Source organism: Leopardus geoffroyi, chromosome B2 (assembly GCF_018350155.1).
Source record: "Leopardus geoffroyi isolate Oge1 chromosome B2, O.geoffroyi_Oge1_pat1.0, whole genome shotgun sequence".
Classification (NCBI taxonomy): domain Eukaryota; kingdom Metazoa; phylum Chordata; class Mammalia; order Carnivora; family Felidae; genus Leopardus; species Leopardus geoffroyi.
The window spans coordinates 73,985,457-74,009,252 of NC_059332.1; the positions used below are offsets into that span (position 1 = coordinate 73,985,457).

General features: G+C 41.0%; 2 long non-coding RNA genes across 2 annotated transcripts; both read right to left on the reverse strand.

Annotated features, from left to right (window-relative positions):
• Positions 1 to 3,977: 3,977 nt before the first annotated feature.
• LOC123608668 lies at positions 3,978 to 5,016 on the reverse strand. The gene is made up of 2 exons (XR_006717374.1): positions 4,948 to 5,016; positions 3,978 to 4,350 (listed from the first exon to the last, which is right to left on the reverse strand). It is a non-coding gene; the product is annotated as an uncharacterized LOC123608668 (long non-coding RNA).
• A 228-nt stretch (positions 5,017 to 5,244) lies between these two features.
• LOC123608669 lies at positions 5,245 to 7,317 on the reverse strand. The gene is made up of 3 exons (XR_006717375.1): positions 6,815 to 7,317; positions 6,179 to 6,452; positions 5,245 to 5,300 (listed from the first exon to the last, which is right to left on the reverse strand). It is a non-coding gene; the product is annotated as an uncharacterized LOC123608669 (long non-coding RNA).
• Positions 7,318 to 23,796: the final 16,479 nt, after the last annotated feature.

The window sequence follows — 23,796 nt, forward strand, 5'->3', positions numbered from 1 at the left end:
TCATTATCATCACTTCTGAGAAAACACATCACAAGTTCCAAACAGCATTATCAGAACCACATCCCTCTCACTCTCCTCAGTCCGTGGCAAGATCTTTCCCTGTCTTGCAATTCCCATCCCTCTGAGCCAACAGGAGGATTCCTCCTGGCAGCGGCTGGTGACAAGCCAGACCCAATACAGCTTGGTGTGGGGATCGAGGGCAAGGGCGGGGAGACTTAGCTTCCACAAGGCACACGGCATATACAGGGTGGGGGTTGGCTGAGGAGAAGCATCTAGCAGAAGAACAGGAGTACACGAGAATCTCCAGATGTGAGAATTATAGAGCTAAGCCCCAGTGAGGGCTTCAAGTAGAATTCTACAGGAACAGCCCCTACTGGGTCTGATGGAGGCATGAGGAGGGCTCAGGCAGAGAGTGGTGGAAAGGACCAGATGAGGAAGGGCAGCAGTGCCAGCTAGTGGAACAGAGGATTAAGGGCAGTTACTTTCTTGGGTAATGGTTTCAGCAGGGGCTCCTTTGGAAGCCAAGAACAGTAGCATTTGAGATTTTCTGCTGTCTTCACTGGTGGAGACCTCTTGAAATGAAGCTTGCTTATCTGTGGTTCAGATCCACAACTCACTGGGCCCAGGTATCCCCTCAGCCCCTGCTCTGATAACCATGTCCTTGTCCTTCACCTTGACTAGGACCTCCCGTCTCAACACAGTCTTAGTGTTTATCCTTTGGCTCAAGCACCAGAGGGGCAGGTCAGTGATGCTTCTGATTTCAGAGCTGACTAGACCTTGGCCAATTTATAAGAACATATTCTAGAACCAAATCATTTGTCACCATATCCATGGCCAGGAGAAGGCAAAGATTTCTGGGTTTTTTTTTTTTTTTTTTTTTTTTTTTTTGGTCTCAAATACTGAAGACCCACTATGTGCTGGACTTACTTTGGTCTTGAGGAAACAATCAATAGTAATGGTGGTAGGGTGGAACCTTTGGTGACAACACACCTGTAATACAATGTGGTAACTACCGTAGAAGCCGTTGGAATCAAATGCTATTGGATCAATAGAAGGGAGTCATTCTTCACAATAAGGTGTTAAAGAGACCGAAAGCAGTAGTGAGCTAGATTTGAAGCCTGTCAGGCCGCCATACTGAGTACGAATAGAACCACATCTGGAGGCACAAAGGGAGTGTGTCTGGGTGTAGCCGCCAAGATCAAAGTGATCACAGTTCCTCTTCCAAACTGGATTCTTTGACAACGAATTTAAACAGTTTTACCTAGATGCCAGTTCATGCTGTCCCAGAGCCACACGATCTTTCCTTCTCACCTTCATCCCACAGATGATCTTGTTTAGGGGTCTCCGTGTAACAGGCAACCTGTTTTGAGAGTGAAGGACAAGAGCCAAGGTCTGTTGGACTGAACCCTGACAACTCTATCCCCTGACTTTCAACCTCTTTGTGGCTTAACTTCCTCATCTTTAAAACGGGGATTCACAAACCCTGCAGATTTTTTATAAGGGCTAAACGATAAAATGCATGGAAACTGTGGTACACTGCCTGGCAGAAAGTGGGCACTGGATACATGGAAATGGCTCATTCTATTTGCCTCTTCTCCCTGGAGGCTATCCTGGGGAAAGAAAGGAGAAGGTTGCTTCCCCTGTGATTCTTAGAAGTTCTGTACCTCACAGCCTATGTTACTGGGCTGGCAGCTTCCCCGTCTTCGGGCCCCAGAGAAACGTGCTTACGAAATTACCGATCAGGACTTGGGCCACATCGTCCAGAGCCTGATACCAGGAGGCACCACCAGATGGTTTCTCCCTTCACCCAAGAGACTCTGGGATTTCTACCATGTAAATACGCCTCACTGCCACATGTTGCCACCCTCGGGGAAGTGCTCCCTGTGGGGGCCGTGCCCTCTGGCCAGAGCCTGGGGAAAAATTTCCTTTCTGTTTCCCAAGGGCTGATCTGGTGCCATCCTGCAGCACGTAAGGAATGTAGCCAGGGCAGGGCCGGCAGTCGTGTACAGGGCCCCACTGTCTCTCTGTCACATGCTGCCTCTGATGTCCCTTCCGGGAGCCTTTCCTCTGCCATGTCTAAATTCACACAGCTGTGGGATGAAGCTGTTGGGATGGAACAGGATGTACAGATACCAGTTTGTGGAGCGTTTACCCCTCCCTGTATTATTCTCTTTCCTCTCCCCACTTTCAACCAGGTAGTAGGCTCCGATTGTTGTCTAGGGGTAGCAGGTGGTGGCTCTGAGTGTTTTGAGGGATGGAGGAGTGGGGGAGGGGTGTCTCTGGCTTTCACTTTCTGAACATCGAAACTTTAAGAAAAATGGACAGCATTTGAAACAAATGAAAGGTTATAAAGAGAGTGTCTTGAGGAAATAAGGGCTGCACAGACTTCCCTCTCGCTTTCTGACTTTCCTTCCAAACTGGAAACAGAGACCCCAGATGGGAGAAGAGGAGCATGAGCAAACCCTTCGGGGCCTGTATTCATCTTCTATTGCTGCGGAATACATTACCACAAACCTAGCAGCTTAAAACCCTATTCATTATTAGCTCACAGTTCCACGGGGGCCGTGCCTTCCATGGTCCTACAGCTCACGGTTCTGTAGGTCCAGTACAGTGTGTGCTAGAATATCACAGGCTGAAACTGAGGTGTCGGCGAGGCCGAGCCTTGTCTGGAGACTTTGGGAGAAATCACTTCCAGGTTGGCAGAACCCAGTGTCTTGTGGTCTTAGGGCTGAGGCCCATGTTTCCCACTGGCTGTCAGTCAGGGCCGCTTTCCATTTTACCTTCAAGCCTGTGATGGTGTGTTGAATCCTTCTCATGCTTTGAATCTTTGATTTCCTCTCCTGCAACCAGCAGGAAAAAACACTCTGCTCTGAAAAATCCATTCACACCAGTCCCTAGATTATTGTTTTCTGAATAAGAAGAGGTATGTGTATTCCTAGGACCAGGAATCTTGGAAGCCATCATAGAATTCTGCCTACTGCAGTCCCAGAGCAAAGAACTGGACCCTGATGCTTGGCAGCAGCCTTAAGGCTATGAAGGGACTGGCTGGGTGATGTGGCCAAGAACACAGGATCATAGGAAGCCCTGCAAAGGGTCTCACGTGTTCTAGTCTTGGCTGTGAAACTAGTATGACAATATCCTCTCCCCAGTCCTGAAGCCACCATGTGGAACTAGACAGTGGACACCTGAGAAGTGACCAGTAGTAATCATACTCTTGAAACTAGGTACTGTGTCAAAGTTTAGACATGCAGTCAGAAATTAAATCGAGTTATGTACGTTAATGACGGTGATATTTCTTGCACATCCACAAGATAGCAGTTGGAGACCTGATGTATTTTTTCATTATTTAATGAATGAATGAACAAAGGAATAAAGCTAGTAATTAATAGTTTGCAGACGTTCACAAGAGCCACCTGCTCCTTGAATCAATCTCTTTCAGTAACAAAAAAATGCATTAGGGCAGCTCTTCTTAAAATTGTGTTTGGAGAAAGGCTATTAAGTATTATATAAAAAATAATTCTTGGGGTGCCTGGGTGGCTCATTGGTTAAGCATTTGTCTCTTGGTTTTGGATGAGGTCAGGATCTCATGGCTCATGAGATCAAGTCCTTCATCCAGCTCTGCGCTGACAGTGCAGAGCCTGCTTGGGACTTTTTCTCTTTCCTCCTCCTCCTCCCCCTCCTCTGCTCACACATGTGTGCATGCTCGCTCGCTCTCTCTCTCTCTCTCTCTCTCTCAAAATCAATAAATAAACATTAAAAAAAATATTCTTTAATCAAGATAATTGGGAAAATGCTAGATCACAGTAGTAAACTGGTTTCTTTCCTGAAGGATTTATTTTTACATCCTTTAAAATGCCAATGTGCATTATTTTGAGTGGGATAGCATATGCATCATTTCCAGAATTTCTTCAATAACCTTTTGATGCTGGGAATGCATCAGGAGGGATGGGTTGGAATGCTGCAGTAACAAAATTCAGTGGTTTGCAACAGCGTGCTTTATTTCTTACTCACTTTACATGACAGCTGCTTGGTGGCTGTAGCTCTTTTCAACATCTTTACTCTTGGATCAAGGCTATAAGAGCAACTCCCACTTGGGCTATTGTAGGTCTCATGGAGGAGATAAAAGGAAAACTGCAGAACCTCATGAAGGTCTTGGGCTTTTTCTGTGAGTGGCACACGGCACTCCTGTGCCATTTCATTGGCTGAAGCAAGTCACGTGATATCAGTAGGAAGAAGATATATAATCCCCCTGCAGGGAACATGTGGTAATACTGGTTCTGTGTGGAATATGGTTTGAAAACTCCACATTAGGAACACAGGACTTGAAGATCACTCTGGGTTTCGGGGAGCCTGTATTACATATGACAGAGGAAGAATCAGAACCACAGGGCAGTGCAAAAAGTCACGTACAAATCTTGGATTAATGTATTCTAAATCTGTTTATGCTTTTCTTTCGATTTAAGAAAAACTAGAAACCAGAGAAAATGGTATAATTATCCAAAATTTCACTCCTTCAGATTAATTGGACTCTCACCTGTCACTGCCCTACCATCCACTAAAGCCCCTTCATTAAAGGAACTTTTAATATACACGCACACAACTTAGGCACTTATATGTCTAAGTTAAAACTCACATATGTATATATGTAACTCATATATATGCCTGATTGGCTAGTTATGTATCAATTATATAAAATCTCTGTAGTTTTAAATTCAAATATTTATATACTGACAGCTAAAGTGTCCATGATCGAATCTAACAAAATACCTTTATGGTGGTTTTAACTGATGCCCTTTCCAAAAGCCTGGAACTGACCCAGTGACTGCGTTTTGTGATATGTGTGGGTTTACTCTCTCCTGGGCCATAAGTTTTGAACAACTTAACTAGTAACACTTGCATTTTCATCTCTGCCCCAAATGTCTTTGATTCATAGACAGTGAGACTGACCTGGATTTGACTTTGCCTGAATGAAACTCATCCTTATTCTCAGCCATGTGTCATCAGAAGTAGAAATCTAGGGGCGCCTAGTCGGTTAAGCGTCTGACTTCAGCCAGGTCACGACCTCGCGGTCCGTGAGTTCGAGCCCCGCGTCAGGCTCTGGGCTGATGGCTCAGAGCCTGGAGCCTGTTTCCGATTCTGTGTCTCCCTCTCTCTCTGCCCCTCCCCCGTTCATGCTCTGTCTCTCTCTGTCCCAAAAATAAACAAACGTTGAAAAAAAATTTTTTTTTAAAAAGAAGTAGAAATCTGGAGGTGGATGTGATCGATGTGCTGGCTCTTCGGAAATAATGCAGCTAGAGAGGCTACATACAAAAGATGTTGTATTTCAAGTCCCTTAAGTGGCTTTATGCAAAACAAGTCATGTTACACTGCCTAAAAGAAGACAAACCCAGCAGCAGAGTGTTCACAAAACAATAATCCATGCTCTTTCCTCCTCTACATGGTCTTTATAATAGTCGAATTAGCTTACATTATTTTGTTAGCTAAAACCTATAACAAAGATGTAGTAAGAACCTCTCACTAACTTACAACTAGAAATCATAGCTAATCACCTTGAAACATCAGTGTTTCAAATTGATCTTATTATAAAACTGACCAGAAAAATGGAATATGATACTTTCTTCTTCATCTAGGCTATTAAGAATATGCATTTTAGTTATAGCTTTGGATAAGTGTTATAAATTTCATTTCCAGCTTTTCAAAACACCAGAGAACTAGAGGAAATTTAAAGAAAAAAGAAAAGGCCAGGGCTGTGTCAACAAAGACCACAAATACGAGCTAATGTGACTATAGCAGATAAGTACTCCATGTTGGAGAGGAAATAGTATATATGTCATTGGCTTGTAAATATTTTGAATGGCAAGTTTTAAATTTCCTTTTATAAAACCAGCTTTAAGAGAATCTGAATATAGTGGCCTAAACCTTAAACTGATAGTAAAAGAAATGCCTACCTCCATCATCACCTCCAACCCCATTTATGCACAACAAATTTACAAAAGTTATAAAGCATCCCATTAACTTAACAGATAAAAAATTCACTATGAAGAGTTTTTGCAACTTCCAGACTATGAAAGGTCATTTTCCAAGAGCCTAAAAAAATTTCTGCCTGCTGAGAAGTAATGACCACATGTTTGGCCACACTCTTTCCCTGTGTCCTGACAGATGATGCTCTGATGCTCACTTATACTCAGCTCAGAAAATCGAACAGGGGCTTCTCCATCTTCTGGTCACAAATCCACACATCTGCTTTTATCCGTGCTTATGTACTGTGCTCTCCCTTTTGACAAGAAAAGGAATGTTGCTGCCCCTGTGAAGCATCTCCCCTCACTCTCTGGCACCCAGCGCCTTCACCTGTACAAGGAATTACTTTTGCCATTTTTCTTCTTTCCTGCAGCCTCTATGTATTCTTCTCTGAATGGTTCCATCCAAACATGGACAAGCTCGTGGTTTTCAAGCTCAAAAAAATGAATGGCAGTAGCAACTAAGACAAACTCTCTTAATCCCACAGAACCCCCTGCTTCTGACTCCCTGTTCTCCTCTTCCCAGCAAAACTTGAAACATGAATCCGTTCACCATCTTCACACCCTCACTCCCTTTTCCTCTGGTCTATTCTGTCTTTCTCCCTCCCCTCCACTGGCTGATCTTGCTAGGGCCACTGACAAGCTGTGTGGTGCCATTTCCAAGGGTCACATATCTGCCCTCATGTTACCTGGACTCCCAGGAACTCTCAAAGGGGTAACCACTCCCTCATCTGTCAAGCACTTTTCTTTCTTTTTCTTTTGTCAGTGACCCCACACTTTAGTCATTCTCTTTCTACCTTCTGTCAGTTTCTCCTCTCTCTTTTATGTTCCTCTTCTTGGCCCAATCTCTAAGGTTTGAATGCCCCAGGACTCTGTCTTTCCTCTCTACATTTTCTACCTGGGCTTACATACTAGTTATGTGCTAATGACTCAGGAGTAACCAGTTAGGACTCAAACTGCAAATAACCAAAAATCAAACTGTCCTAAGTAATAAAGGGGGGAGGGGCTCATTGGCTGACATGACTGAAAAGTCCAGAGGCAAGGTAGGCTTCATGGTTCAATGATGTCATCAGCGAACCAGTTTCTTTCTAATTCTCTGTCCTGCCTTCCATGTTATTAGCTTTATCCTCAAGCCAGTGTGTCCCTTATGTTGACAAAATAGCTATGGCAGTTCCAGACTTTACATCCACAAATCATGCTGTCCAAAATGAGAAACGGGATTGTTTCATAGTAGGTTTCTCAGTGCTCTCAGAAAGAGAAGAAACATTCTTTCTTAAAAGACCCCCCAAAATGTGGGGTGCCTGGGTGGCTCTGTCGGTTAAGCATCTGACTCTTGATTTTGACTCAGGTCATGATCTCACAGTCATGGGATCAAGCCCCATTCTCCTTCTACCTTTCCCTCCCTCCTTCCATTCATGTTCATGCTCGCTTGCTCTCTCTCTCTCTCTCTCTTTCTCTCTCAAAAAAAAAAAAAAAAAGATTCTCCCAAAATGAAACCCTGCATTTGCCCAAATTTTTCACAGACCTACTTCAGATCTGATTCTTTTCCACAGGGTAATGTCATGTACAGGATGGCTTAAATCCAAGTTTCCTGAATCAGTTACAATGTGAGAGAGGTATGCAAAAGGCCTCTATAAGCTAATTAATCCATTTCTTCTCCATCTATGTTGAACTTAGGCCAATTACATTAAGATATATGTCCCTTATTCTTAATTCTTTGTATAGCCTTGCAACTTTCCTGTACAAAATTTTCATATTCTATATATTTGAAACCTCTATCCTGAAGGGGCTGCTGATTCTCTATTATTGTGCCTTGATTTTTATAACAATGTATCAATTGGAGAGGCTTGGAAAGAAATAGGATTTAATTCTATTTGGTTATGTTTGTTTGAGATGTGAGAGTAAGATTGGACCAAATGGCCTTTGGATATAGGTCTGGAGCTTAATTTTACCAGTTTTTGTTGCTGTCTATAGTAAGTGATATGAATGACTGGATTTAGGAAGGTTTGTGCTTCTATCATGTAGACCTTTCTCTGTTTCTTTGCATCCTAGAAAGAATTTTTGGCTGAATAAGTTTTATAACTAAAATTAGAATCTTTTTGTGTATAAGCATTAATAGTGACTCCAAGAAATAATTGCCTATAAGGAGATGAAAAATTTTTTAAACATAGTTTTTCTCAAAAAGTATACATCAGAAATTATAGTTCTTAAATTTAGACTTAAATACAGAACAAGTGTTTTCAAATTATCTTGAACTCAGAAAGAATGGAAGTATGAATGTATTAATGGAGTGAATAAAGAACAAGAGTTGAGGGGCGCCTGGGTGGCTCAGTCGGTTAAGTGTCCGACTTCGGCTCAGGTCATGATCTCGCAGTCCGAGAGAGTTCGAGCCCCGCGTCGGGCTCTGTGCTGACAGCTCAGAGCCTGGAGCCTGTTTCAGATTCTGTGTCTCCCTCTCTCTCTGACCCTCCCCCGTTCATGCTCTGTCTCTCCCTGTCTCAAAAATAAATAAACGTTAAAAAAAAAAATTAAAAAAAAAAAAAAAAAAGAACAAGAGTTGAATCCTGGGCATTTACATGGAAACTAGGTTAATTTTGTAGAGCTACATTATGTTTTAATACTTCACATATTTGCCTTTTAAGAAATATGTACATAAATTCAGAAATCCCTTGAGACATCTTGGACTGTTCAGAAACAGAGTAAATTACAGTCATATTACTTAAAACTTCTTGATTGCTGATCTACTTGGTGAAAAGTTAATCACACGACTGACTAGAAATCATTTTGGCTTACTGTATTTGAGGTAGGGTCACCTTAGAAAACAATCTTTATATTTTTTTTTTTAATTTTTTTTTCAACGTTTATTTATTTTTGGGACAGAGACAGAGCATGAACAGGGGAGGGGCAGAGAGAGAGGGAGACACAGAATCAGAAACAGGCTCCAGGCTCTGAGCCATCAGCTCAGAGCCTGACGCGGGGCTCGAACTCACGGACCGTGAGATCGTGACCTGGCTGAAGTCGGACGCTTAACTGACTGCGCCACCCAGGCGCCCCAAAAACAATCTTTATATTAACTAGAATTGAAATTACAACTAAACAGATGAAATGTGTTTTGAGTTCTTATCCAGAGAGTTTATAGATACTTTGAAGTAAAATCTTAACAAAATTTTATAGTCAAGAAAGGAATAAGAAAAAAAAATATGGCTCTGACCCTTTGTGTTGTCTCTATGCTGAATTCTGAGTTGGGAGATTTATTCAGTCTTTCTTGTCTTTCTGGCAGAACTATCCCCAGATGGATATCCTCCTATGGCAAATAGAGGTGCCATAGGATTTGCTCATTGAGGGTCTCCTAATTGATGGCTAAAGAGGGATTCATGGGAAGAATTTGGGCTGAGGGGAAATGGGAGTGGAGAGAGGAAAAGAGAGAAGGAGAGAAGCTCATAAAATGTAGACATAAACCACACTAGATGGGAAAAAATTATACCCTGTCCAAAGTTACATGATATCATTTTGTCTTCTTTTTCCCTGCCAAGGAGAGATCTCACGTACATAATATAGGCCACTGGTGACTGTACAAGGGTGTGGAATTGGAAAAGAAGAGGGTACCAGATATTGTGATGTGCCGGGAGCTCCAAGGCCTCATAATCCACACTTTGATGTTAGTTTCCTATTTTTGTTTTAAAAGGAGAAAAGAACTGTGATCATTCCATTAAAACATGAGTGGAGTTCATCTTTTATTTTGTGTGGAGACACAGAGAAAGGAATGTCTTTGGGTTATTTTGGAAGTAGATTGACAGTTGGGGTAACAGCAGAAAAAAAAAACACAAGAAGTTCTCTGAAGTTTTTTCTTTTGAGTAACTGAATGGATGTTGGATGCTACTGACTTAGAAAAACGGTTAAGAAATAGGATTGGGGATGAGGATTGAAAATGAAGAGTTCTAATTTGGCCATGTTGACTTTGCAGTGTCTTCAGTAGTCCAAGTGAATTGCAGACATCACAAGTTCCATTGCTGCACTTAGAATGACCTATTCCTCTTTCACTGGGATGACACCCCCATCCACCCTGTCTCCCGAGGGAAAGCCTGAATGTCATCAGAGACCAGGCCTTCCCTTCCCCTGCCAGCCATCACTAAGCTCTGCATTTCACCACCTTATTATATCTGAACTTCATGTCCAGCCCCACCTCTATGATCCAGTTCCCACTACTCTGTGCCTCTTCCAGTCATTAGGACCAAAAGAGTATTGTGTGTAACTGTAGCTGGGTGGTACCCATCATCACTTAAGACACAACTCAACAGATGATACAGATTTGGTGATCTGGAGTATTGTGCATTTTGTAAGTTTCTTTTAAGTCTTTCCTTTTTGTATCTTCCTCGAGCACCCTAGTGCCAGCACTGCTCTCTGTATATTACAGTAATAATTAGGTGTTATCTGCCTTGCTGACATTTAGTTTCCTTGACCAGGAAGATGGGAAATGACAATAGGTAATGTTACCAGGGCACCTGCCACATTCTGGTTGACCAGAGCTCCAGTTAAGGCATCCAGACTGGTTCCAAAGTCTGAAAAATGCCAGCATCACCCCATTCAGCCCAGAGTTCCCAGGTGTGTCCAGCTCAAGAGCTCCAGCTGAACCTAGTATTTCCTTGTCTCTTGCAAGTTATAAAGCAAGAAGGAGGGAAGGAAAAGAGGAAGAGAGAGGAGAAGAAAAAAAGCTGTGTGTCTGTCATCTCGTGTCCACCCTCTCAAACATTATCATCATTCTAATATAGTATGATATTTGGATCATTTTCCTGTTTCAAGGAATGGATCTCCAGTGAATGCCAGAGTCTGCTGTATATATAACCAGTGTTGCTTATGGAATACAAAGAGAAGAGGTGATCATAAGTGATTAAAAATTGTTTCAATTTCTTCAGAAAAAGTTCTTGGGATGGGAGGGTCTGCCTTGGTATTGACAGGAGAAACAGAGATACCAGGCATGGCGGAAAGGAAGACAGAAATTATTCTAATTAGGGAAAATGGGGTAAAACCCGTCAGTTTAGAGGCAGCTCGTGAGGAAGTATGCATCAAGAGATGGGGACCTACACATGAGACTGGTGTCGGCATTTAGCGGAGGTTAGTAGAGCCCATGTGCAGGAATCCGAATTTCATGCCTGAGGTAACAGAGAAATTCCCAGAGCAAATTTGACCAATTATCTGCAACCCCACTGCAGCAGCCATGGTTAGAAGCACACTTCCCTTCTGTTTTCCAGACCCCACCTCCATAAGAAGTTAATTTGTGTTGCACAACCCAGTCTTCTGGCTTAGACAGAAACATTTCAGTTTTTTTAGAAATTACCAAAAATATTTATAGCTTGACTAAGCTAATTTAAAACACATAGCAGAAGCATGCCGTGCCTTACGCTCTCTGGGCTGCAGCTGTGGGAGCGGCCCCGCGCCTCTCAGCCAGGGGTGGCTCCATCAGTGGGGACACCGTTAGCAGCACTCTGCATTCCTCAGGAACACTGCATAGATTACATAGGACCTCTTTGCTCACTAGGTAACTAACTGTTTGGCATGGATGCAACCGTTTCCTGTCACATCTCCTTCAGAACCTAAACTTTCGAGGCATTGGAGACTTGAGTAAGACTCTGCGCTGGTCTCAGGGTGAGGTATTTTGTGTCCTGACCCACAAAATATTTTACAATCTGTTTCCTAATCCTGGAAAAGCTGAGTCTTACCCTTGTATAAGTCTAAAATGTGCCCTAAAAAATGAAAGCAATTAAATAAAACAATGGGGAAAAGATTTCCTTTGTTCTGCTGAGAAGATTCAACATTTGCCCCCGGGGCCACACCCAGCCCCGCTATCAGGAGTCTCCACTGAGTAAAGGCGGCCAAGCGTGCCCCGAGCACCTGAACCAGACACCAGACATTCTGCACCTTCCCCCTCGTCCTTAAGTGGAAGCACTGATTATTCTTAGCTTCTGTAATATTAAGAGACACACCAAAAGTTCTCCAATCTCCATAAAACATAAAGTTGATCAGTTATAAGTATACCGGACAGACTCTTATTTTTCTGATTAAACTAGTAACGCTTCCTCTGGAAAAACTGTGTTGTCCTATATTAGGGCATAGAAGGAGAAATAATTTTTTTTATTTTTGCTCCAAAATGTGCATGGAGAAAAGGAAAATGGAAGAAGGGACGGGAGGGGAGGCCACTAGGAAGTGGGAATGACCACCAGCCACTTTTGTGCTGAAAACGAAGCTGATATTGGTTTCAACAGTGCATTCGATACATATATGCCTCCTGATAAAAGCAAAGGGAACAAAATTGCAAAGGCCAACATTATCATTGCTGTAAAGCGATATGCAAATTGTGGTCTTAAAATAACCCCGGGAGAGGCCTGGGCTTCACCCACACGAAGGCGACCTCTTTGCTAGGCGGCTCTTATTGTTTATACTAATCTCTGGTAAAGTGAGCGTGGAGTTTCTATGAAGCGCAGTGTTGTGATTCATGACATTAAACAGATGAGAAAGGGCCCTCTCCAGAAATGAGCCTCTCGGCTGAGGCTGGGCAGAAAATAGCCTGAAATGAGTCACACCACATAAGACGGTACAAAAGATGATTCACTGGGTCCCAAGGAAAATAAATAGGAGTGAATGGCTAGTGTACCCAGGGAAACCCAGTCTCAGCGGGCAGAATTTATTGGTCTGCCTCACGTTGAGCCCAGTCACTGAGGCTGGTGGGATGAGGTGCTGGCACTGAAAACGTGAAGGGTGGCAGTGAGGGGACAGCTGTTTTTGAGGTGGCAGCGCCACAGCGGCCACTTGCTTTCAGTTAAGGATCTTTGTGGCTGAGCGATACATCTGCCCTAAATGCTGTGAAGTATATGACGTGAAATGGTTTATCCAGAAGGCTGCACAGCTGGCATCGGATAAAACATTTGGAATCATTTTAGATGTACATTACCTAGAGGCAGCATTCCCTCCCCAGTGCTAAATTTAAACCATTCCTGTCATTTCAGACTCTCTAATGAAATCTGTTTCTCATACGATGTCTGTCTTGGAAATAGCATGCAACTCCGCACCATAAAATGGAAGAGAATTTGAAACCTACAAATCACCCATTCTTCTACCTTCCTCTCCCATGCGCATGCTTGTGCACGCGCGCGCACACACACACACACACACACACACACACACACATCCCTACCTCTCTTTTTTAAGAATTTCACAACAGTAAAAGGGGTGCATGGAAGTGATAAAGATGAGCTCCTCAGGATGGTGGAAGGAGAAGGAGGAGGTGACTGCTGCCTGCCAATAACTCTCAAACAGCGGCACTGAATGACTCATGCAAAGGCCCAGAGGGATCATCAGTTCCCTCAGTCGCCCTTTAGAAGAGAGACAGAAAACGTGATATTATAAATGTTCCCACAGAATCACAGCTTTACTGCATCCAAGAGAACCACAGGCTTACGCTGCTGCTCACTACGCTGTGGGGTAAATAAGCTGATGTGCCCTACATAACTAGAAACCCAGCAGAAAACATTCAACACACACACGGTTCAATATCCAATGGGAAAGTTTATGTAGTCCGATTGAGTCTATCCTATTCTATTCTTGAATATTAAAGTAAGTTTTAAAACTTTCCAATATTTCCTCAATTTAAAGGCAAAATCAATATGTGAATGTTAATGTCCTTATCTCAACTGTAGATTCCAAAACTATTTAAGAAAATTAAAAACCAACTTTAAGCAGAACCCAGAAAGAGTTCCACTTTGAAGCCCAAACACAAATGCTCTTTGCTATTCATAAAGAGGGGACTTGCTCACATCACTGATGATTAAAACACACAGTCATAGGAACACCACATCTTTAACTTTTCCCATATGTCTTGGTTTTGCATGATGATGATTCTACTGCTTACCATAGTTCTTCACCTCATCTGGAATTAGTTAGCCAAGGAATTGGATGCTATTGCAAGGGGGCCAGGAAAGATGCCTAGGATCCTGTCCAATGTGTAGCAGTGCTCATAAATGTCTATAAGTGTAAAAAAAGGGGGTTGGTAAGCCTTGTTTTGTCTGAATAACCTCCCTCCCTTCAGTAAGGCTCAGAGAGAGGTTTCTATGGCCCTCTCTCAAGCTGAGCAGACAGGCAGGATACCAGCAGCCCTTATCAACAATGGTTCATGAAGAACTGGAAAAAGTCTTTGTAGGATGCCAAGGCAGTAGATCCTCTGAACACTACCTTAGAGTCCAAACAATCTGGGTTTCTGGATCTCTTGAATTTTCAGGTTTTTCTATCAAAGCAGTTGGCCAAACCTGTTGTGGCCACCATGCATTGTGACATTACATTGCTCAAATAGTTAATGTAGCTGAAAGCGTCCACTTGACATTTCAAGGAATGTGCATAAAGCCACTGGGGAAGAAAGTGGTTCTCCATAGGAAGTCCTTAAGTCTGACGTCAAACATCACTTCAGGTGTGAGAATGTCCTCTTGTTAAGCCATATCATCAATACTTCTAGCCTTAATTAATGCAAGGAAAACCACCTGCCATCTTCACTACCACAGCTAAGAGCTTTAGCCTTCCTGAGGTTCTACCATGTTTTTTCATCCATATTAAGTATTGCTGAAACACCCAGTCCCCTCACACATTTCTTGACGTGGGACTTGCCATCAAAAGTATAAAAGTCAATCCATTATTGACAAGTAGTGTATATCAGTATATACTGATGAATGCAAATTACTTTTGTATCACTTATCATACTACCTTGTGATGAAAGATCTGTGAACTCACAAGATCAATTGCAAAGTCATCTACAGAAAATATCTGCCTCTATTGTGACCAGATGATATTGCTATATTATCAAGCCAAAATATCCTATACTGGCTCTGTCCTACAGATTGGACTGCTAATTATAAATACCTTCTGGATGGAGTCAGCCCAAAGTAAAAGTTACCTCAGTGAAGGTATGTTAATGAAGGTCAGTTCATTCCCACTTGTTACTAAAATCTTTACTCAGTGCTCAGAACAAAGTTTGATCAATTGTCTATTGACTTTCAGAATGCACACAGAATCCATATTTTCTCTTTGATTAAAACATGCAGTGATTAGCAGAGCAGTATATACATACTCAGTCACTTAAATCTTTTTTGAAAGTATCACAAGATGCTTCAGAGCCAAGAGTCATGAAAGCAAGACAAATTGTCAAACATAAACCAAGGCACAATTCTTAGGCATGTTCCTTTTCTAAGGAATTCCTTTTCTAATAGCAGTTTATAATACTGGCTGTCCCTTCAGGGTTTCCAGTGTTCCTGGTCAAGGCTGGACTGTGCTTTCTACAGAGTAATCAGGGTAACCTAACGGCCACTGCCAATGTGTAAGGGGGACTCTGAGCTATTCCCTAGGGTATAGGTCCAGAATTCCACGTTCTGTTTTCCCAAGCAGCGAATAGCCTATTTTAGAACAGAAAATGAAAGGTGATTCCTACTTATGTCAGAGAAGCTCAAAGAGCTTTGTGTTTTTTAAAAAATTAACTTTGATGGCAACCCACTGAGATAAGGATCAGGTGTTAACCAGATTCTCATTGGGAGATAGCAATCGTAGGCAGGGAAGGGCATGGTATGCCAACAAGCAGGCTAGAGTACAGCCAAACATTGGGGGTTAAAAGTCTGTACTTGGCTTCCTGCCGAAGTATCACTTCATGATTTCATGCCACACATTTTATTCAATATGTGAAGCTAAATTCAGAATCATCTTCTTGTTAGTGTACAAAACATCTGATAATTGAAGCCCTGACCATTAGAGCCAGTACTGTCTTTGTTAAAATATAGCCATTGTTATGTTTGGTACTACTTGGAATTATATTCTGAGGGAAAAATCTGTATAAAATAAATACCAAATTTAAGTCATTAGGGTTACTAAGCAAGTTATTTTATCACCAAAACTATTATTCACAATTTCTTCAGTTTTTTTTTTATTCCGTATGTTCTGTTAAATTGAGAGCATGCATCTAAATAGTATCCTGCACTAAGCAGAGGTTTTGAAGCCCTTATTCAGTAGCCAGTGTAAAACAATTGACTATCGAATTGATTTTTTAAAATGTGTTCTGTGCAGATCCAGGCATCCTTAATACCTTTAGAAACCAAATTAGGTCCTAAGAAAGCATTTGAAGTGTGTGCCCGGTACTCAACATTTCTAACATTAAAATAGGATTAAGTTACATCTGTATACGGGCATAAAGAGCATGGAAGTAGTTCTATATAAAACATTCTTCTCAAGAATGGGGTGGAAAGGCAGGGGCTCTGAATAAGACATCAGCATTTACTCACATGACCATTCACAATGGGAACAAGAACTCAGCCTATTGGTGTAGTCCCATTATAGTGGGGTGTAGGGATAGAAGAAAAAAACCAGAAAATAACTTGCCTTTTGCCTATCTTGGAAAGTGAATAGGAGTGCTGTTCAGTCAGGGAATTTTAAGCCTCAATACTTAAATGTATTGACATAGTTTTGGGGGCGGGGAAAGGGGATTACATTGAGGTTATTTTAAAAGTTCTTCCTTCTGTTCAAAGAAAAAAGCAGGGACAGTGTCCATAAAGTACATTGCCATTCAGAACCACCACCACAACCACCCCACCACCCCCGCAAAGAAACAGAATGACTTCAGTCACCATATGTGGTTTGATTCCATCTAAGTATAACCTTAACAATTCTTGCTAATCAGTGTTCTAGTTCTATAAAAAGAAGTATAGTACTTTGCAGTCATTTCCTAATTAAAACCATGTGCAAGAAATGCAATGGTAAAGGAAAGGAGGTCAAATGTAGAATTCCTTGGAAGAGGAAAGTGCCTATTTTCTCTTTATGCTTTGACCTTTGCTTGATTTCCACTGTCTACATTCTCTAGCTCCTCACCGTGATGTCCCTTGAGAGCTCAGGCCTGTCCTAGTTCCAGAAGTCTTTCAACAGTCTGTGCACTTTACCTGCCTCTGAATCCAACACTGTTGGATTTGGTGATGAGTCATACCGCCAGCACAAGACCCACTGGCTCAGATTCCCCCGTTGCCAAAACTCCCAAGGTTTGTCTAAACCCCACTTTGCCCATTCCCTTCTCCAGTTTGGCCTCATTTTCAGGATTGTGTCTCTGACCAGGTTTCCCTCTATTTTTTGGCAGTTAGTTGCCCTGTCTAGTAGACTCTTTACCCTCAGAGACAAGCACTACATCCTGAGCCTGAGTTAATGGAAATTGAGCCCTGATGGTTCTCACCAACCCATAGCTCTTGCCTCCTGTCCTCTTAACCAAATAGGGGAAGATCATCTGGGATCATGACTTTTGTTTGCCGACTCCTAGATCCCAAGTTCTCAGTTTCTGTGTCACTATTTACTCACTTAGCTGGAGGATTGTGCAACTTTTCTCCAAGATGGTGAAGATAATCCCTCCTATCCTGCGTGCACTTTTTTTTTAACTTGCATTTTGAAATAATTATAGGCGGACAGCAAGTTGCAAAAATGGTACAGAGTCCCATGTAGGCTTCAACCAACTTCCTAAAATGGTGGTATCAAATATATAGCTAGGGGTGCCTTGGTGGCTTAGTTGGTTAAGCGCCAGACTTCGGCTCAGGGCATGACCTCGCGGTTCGTGGGTTCAAGCCCCACATCAGGTTCTGTGCTGACAGCTAGAGCCTGGAGCCTGCTTCAGATTCTGTGTCTCCCTCCCTCTCTCTCTCTCTCTGCCCCTTCTTGGCTCACTCTCTCTCTCTCTCAAAAATAAACATTAAAAAAATTAAAAAATACATGGCTATGGCTTATTGGACAATATATAGTGATCTAGCACACTATCAAAACCAGGAAATTGACATTAGTATATTGCTAACTAAAGACCTTTACATCATTTTTATCTTTTTAATTTGTTTTTTTAACGTTTATTTATTTTTGAGACAGAGAGAGACAGAGCATGAACAGGGGAGGGGCAGAGAGAGAGGGAGACGCAGAATCCGAAACAGGCTCCAGGCTCTGAGCTGTCAGCACAGAGCCCGACACGGGGCTCAAACTCACGGACCGTGAGATCATGACCTGAGCCGAAGTCGGATGCTCAACCGACTGAGCCACCCAGGCACCCCAAGACCTTTACATCATTTTTAAACCTTTATTTATTTGTGTATCCATACAGTTCTATGCAATGTTATACCACGTATAGATTTGTGTAACAACCACCACAATCAAGATACAGAACTATTCTAGCACCACAAAAGAACTCCTTCAGGCTGTCTCATTGTATCTGTGCTCATCCTCTCTCAGTCACACCATCAACTCTAGTCTCTGTTCTTTGCCAACCACTAATTTGTTCTCTATCTATATACTTTTCTCATTTGAGAATGTTATATAAATGAAATCTTACAGTATGTAATCTTTCAAGATTACACACTTTTTTCACTAAGCATAAGATCCTTGTCTATCCCGGCTGTTGCTTATATCAACAGTTCATTCCTTTTATTGTAGTATAGCATTGTTTGGATGTACAAGTTTGTTCAATTGAATGTGGGATAAGGAGGGATTATGGCTGCCATCTTGGAGACAGGTTATATAATTCTGCAGCTAACTGCATAAATACTGGCACAAAGACTGAGAACTTTTCACACACATGTAGGAGACTGGGTTTGAAGATTTAAGTTGCTTCCAGTATCTTGCTATTGTAATTAAGGTTACTATGAATATTTGTATACAGGTTTTGTGTGAACATAAGTTTTCATTTCTCTAGGATAAATGCCCAAAAGCGCAAGTGGTGGGTCATATCTTAAGTGCATGTTTAGTTTTACAAGAAACTGCTAAACCATCTTCCAGAGTGGCTGAACCATTTTTACATGTACAACCAGCAAATGAGACCCAGTTTCTTCATATCCTCCCAGACTAGTAATTGGCATTATCACTAGTTTTCATTTTAGCTGTTGTAGTAGGCGTATAATGATCTCTCACTGTGGGTTTAATTGGCACTTTTCTAATGGTTGATGCTGTTGAATGTAGTTTCATGTGCTTATTTGCCATTTGCATCTTCTGTATGGTGAAAAATCTGTTTATATCTTTTGCATATTTTATAATTCTTTTTTTAGATGTGGTTCCTTATTTTAGATATAGTCTGTAGCTTGTTTTTCATCCTCTTAACAAGGTCTTTCATAGCACAGAAGTTTTAAAATATGTGAATTTTTTTTTTAATGAATCATGCTTTTGATGTCCTAGAACTTTACACTTACAGGAGAAACTAAGAACATATATTTGTATGTGCTTGAATCTGCATAAAGGGGCTGAAAAAACACCTAATCTAATGAAAATGTGGGGCATCTGAAAGCAGGAACCAGAGGATGGGGGAGAGGTAGATGTGACTTTTCATCTTTTTATATTCAAGTTTTTAACAATATAAATATATTAATTTTAAAAATGGAGCATGGGGGTGCCTGGGTGGTTCAGTCAGTTAAGCATCCCACTTCAACTCAGGTAATGATCTTGTGGTTTCTCGAGCCCCATATTGAGCTCCTCGCTGGCAGTGCAAAGCCTACTTTGGATCCTCACTCTCTCCTCTTCCTTTGCCCCTCCCCTGCTCACACTTTCTCTAACTGGAGTTAGATCATTTTTTTGTTTTAATGTTTATTTTTGAGAGAGAGAGAGAAAAGGGGGAGGGGCTTAGAGAGAGGGAGACACAGAATCTGAAGCAGGCTCTAGGCTCTGAGCTGTCAGTACAGAGCCAGACAGGGGGCTGGAACTCATGAGCCACCAGATCATTACCTGAGCTGAAGTCGGACACTTAATTGACTGAGCCACCCAGTCGCCCCTTCTTTCTTTCCTTTTTCTTTTTCTTTCTTTCCTCTTTTCTTTCCCCTTTCCCCCTTCCTCTCCCCCTCCTTTCTTTCCTCTCTTTCTTTCCTTCTCTCTTTCTTTCCTTTTCCTTTCCTTTCGTTCTTTCTTTCCTTTTCCTTTCCTTTCGTTCTTTCTGATCAGTTTCAATACTGGCTCCACAGATTAGTTAGAGCTTGGGAAGGTTATTTTAGGTTTGTCATTTATAAAATTAAATGTAAAAATAGACATAGTATCAGCCGTTTTTATGAAGGTTAAAGAAGATTATGTGAAAATTAATAGTGAACTAATTATGAATTATGAATCATAAACCAAAGTAAACTTTATATTTTAATATAAAATAGTTCAAATTTTTTTCTGTTGCTTCGTAGTTATCTTTGGTGACATACTGCTCAGTTTTTCTAGGCTTTGTACTTTCTGAGAAATTACAGTGGCTGTTTGTGGATTCTGCTCCTCTAATGTTGTTTTGATATGTAAGAATTTTTTATTTGTGCTTATAAGATATATTCTTTGTGCTTATAATAAGCTATATTCTTTACATGAACTAGCAATCTCTAGTAGCAATTATTCTTAATGTATCAGTGAAAACCCAGGGCTCAGAGAGGTAAAGTGCCTTGGTGGTTTGTCTAATTCCAGAGCTTTGTATTTAATTTTGATGCCAGTGTAATCCAGAATATTCTCCATAGAACTCCAATTCCTTAGGGGTATTGCTCAAAATAATAATAATAATAATAATAATAATAATAACAACAACAACAATAATAATAATAAAGTTCACTGGTTAAATGAATTTAGTATAAATTTTAAAATAAAGCATGTTGGAAAGGGCCCTTCTTGCGAGTCTGCAATGCAGAATCTGAGGAATACTATAGTCTTGAACCCAGTATTTCCCAAATTAAGTTTACCACAGGGGTTTTAAGAAATACATAGCACTATTAGAATCACTCAGAATTAGCATTCTATTGAAACATTTTAGGGAGCCCTGCATTTAGCATATATTCTGCCCTATTTTCAAATACTTGATATTTCTGTAAACTAATTCTTTTTTTTTTTTTTTTTTTTTTTATTATTTTTTTTTTCAATGTTTATTTATTTTTGGGACAGAGAGAGAGCATGAACGGGGGAGGGGCAGAGAGAGAGGGAGACACAGAATCGGAAACAGGCTCCAGGCTCTGAGCCATCAGCCCAGAGCCCGACGCGGGGCTCGAACTCACGGACCGCGAGATCGTGACCTGGCTGAAGTCGGACGCTTAACCGACTGCGCCACCCAGGTGCCCCTTCTGTAAACTAATTCTAATATAGCTTCACTAAAAGTCCAGATAGTTCATTTACATGGCATTATAGCATCTTACTGATGAAAGTAATCCTGTGGCAAACTTAATAAATATGCTTTAGATTTATGAAAACCCCAGAGGAGTAGCAAGTTTTACACCAACAACTCTGAGAACAAATGGTGTTAAAGAGAACATAAATCTCCTTTCTGATAAGCCTGCAACTTTTCACCTTGAATCGTGTACTATCCTGAAAAGTTGAAGATAAGGTCGTGTTGTGGGGGCTGTATCTAACTAATGCAAAATAATTGTTTAACATACATACAAAGAATCAAATCTCAGTCACAACCTTTAATTCTAGTACTTTTTACCTATCTCTTCTTATATAAAGCTCTTAGAAACATAAAACATTACATTATTTTCTGCCACCTTCAGCTCAAATGTCACTCCCTATATAGAAGAGAATGTACTTGCTAGTCCGTGTCCTTGAATTTTACCTTCTATGCAGTAGCTATTTAAATAAATGCTCGGTGATGAGTGTGATGTTGATGGTGAAGGCTTTAGATACATAGTTATGGACATGTATCTAACATAAAATAATACTAAATGGCTCTTTTTCTAAAAGTTTTTCACGTCTAATGATTGCAAAATGAGTCAAACACACTATTCTATTTTATTGCTTATTAGACTAGTCACTGCTACGTTATTCTTAAAAGGTAAAAGAAAATTCATCTTTTCATTTCAGCTTACTGTTATTTCCATTTCACTGGGATTGGAAATAAAAGGAATACTAGAGTTCTAAAATTTGCATGTTTTTCTATTTTTATTGATAAATGCAGTTAGTAATTTGTTTCAAAAACTTTAGATTTTTTTTTTTAATTTTTTTTTTCAATGTTTATTTTTGAGACAGAGAGAGACAGAGCATGAACAGGGGAGGGGCAGAGACAGAAGGAGACACAGAATCTGAAACAAGCTGCAGGCTCTGAGCGGTCAGCACAGAGCCCGACGCGGGGCTTGAACTCACGGACCGTGAGATCATGACCTGAGCCGAAGTCCCGAAGTCGGACGCTTAACCGACCAAGCCACCCAGGCGCCCCAAAAACTTTAGATTTTTTTAAAGAAACGTTAGAAACTATAGAGGATTTAAATGAAACCAGTGACATAGGTAACAAATAGAACTTTGAGATAAATAGCTATAAACTAATTTTCTCTAAAAAATTAATTGAAATTAAAATAATAGTAAGTTTTAGGGGCTCCTGGATGGCTCAGTCGGTTAAGAGGCCAACTCTTGATTTCGGCTGAAGTCATGATCTCCTGGTTCATGGGATTGGGCCCCACGTCAGGCTCTATGCTGTCAGCACAGAGCCTTCTTGGAATTCTCTCCCTCTCTTTCTTGTCCCTCCCTCACTCGTGCTCTTTCTCCAAATATACTTTAAAAATAAAATGACAATGTTTTATATCCTCTAAATATTATGGAAGGAATGAAGAATTGAGTTACAATGACACAATAATTATTTTTAACAGAACCATCTGTAATTTCTACCAATAGAATACTTCAAAAACGTTTAAAATAAGACATTCAATAGTGTCAGGCATAAGTTGTTATGAATTGAACTTAATTATGCTTTTATTTTCTATCTTATTAAATGACTTTTTTCAGTGAGGGTGGATATTACTACTTCCTCTTTGTCATAAAGTATACAAAATATACTTTTGTAATATTCCAGAACATGTTCCACAGAATTTTAAGACTTACTCATTAAAGTTATACACTATATTGGAGCAAAATTTAGCTTGATTTGATGTTTATGACTTGATGTAAAAAATTTTTTTTGGCACAAAAACAGACACATAGACCAATGGAATAGAATAGAAACCCCAGAACTAGACCCACAAACGTATGGTCAACTCATCTTTGACAAAGCAGGAAAGAACATCCAATGGAAAAAAGACAGCCTCTTTAACAAATGGTGCTGGGAGAACTGGACAGCAACATGCAGAAGGTTGAAACTAGACCACTTTCTCACACCATTCACAAAAATAAACTCAAAATGGATAAAGGACCTGAATGTGAGACAGGAAACCATCAAAACCTTAGAGGAGAAAGCAGGAAAAGACCTCTCTGACCTCAGCCGTAGCAATCTCTTACTCGACACATCCCCAAAGGCAAGGGAATTAAAAGCAAAAGTGAATTACTGGGACCTTATGAAGATAAAAAGCTTCTGCACAGCAAAGGAAACAACCAACAAAACTAAAAGGCAACCAACGGAATGGGAAAAGATATTTGCAAATGACATATCGGACAAAGGGCTAGTATCCAGAATCTATAAAGAGCTCACCAAACTCCACACCCGAAAAACAAATAACCCAGTGAAGAAATGGGCAGACAACATGAATAGACACTTCTCTAAAGAAGACATCCGGATGGCCAACAGGCACATGAAAAGATGTTCAGCGTCGCTCCTTATCAGGGAAATACAAATCAAAACCACACTCAGGTATCACCTCACGCCAGTCAGAGTGGCCAAAATGAACAAATCAGGAGACTATAGATGCTGGCGAGGATGTGGAGAAACGGGAACCCTCTTGCACTGTTGGTGGGAATGCAAATTGGTGCAGCCGCTCTGGAAAGCAGTGTGGAGGTTCCTCAGAAAATTAAAAATAGACCTACCCTATGACCCAGCAAT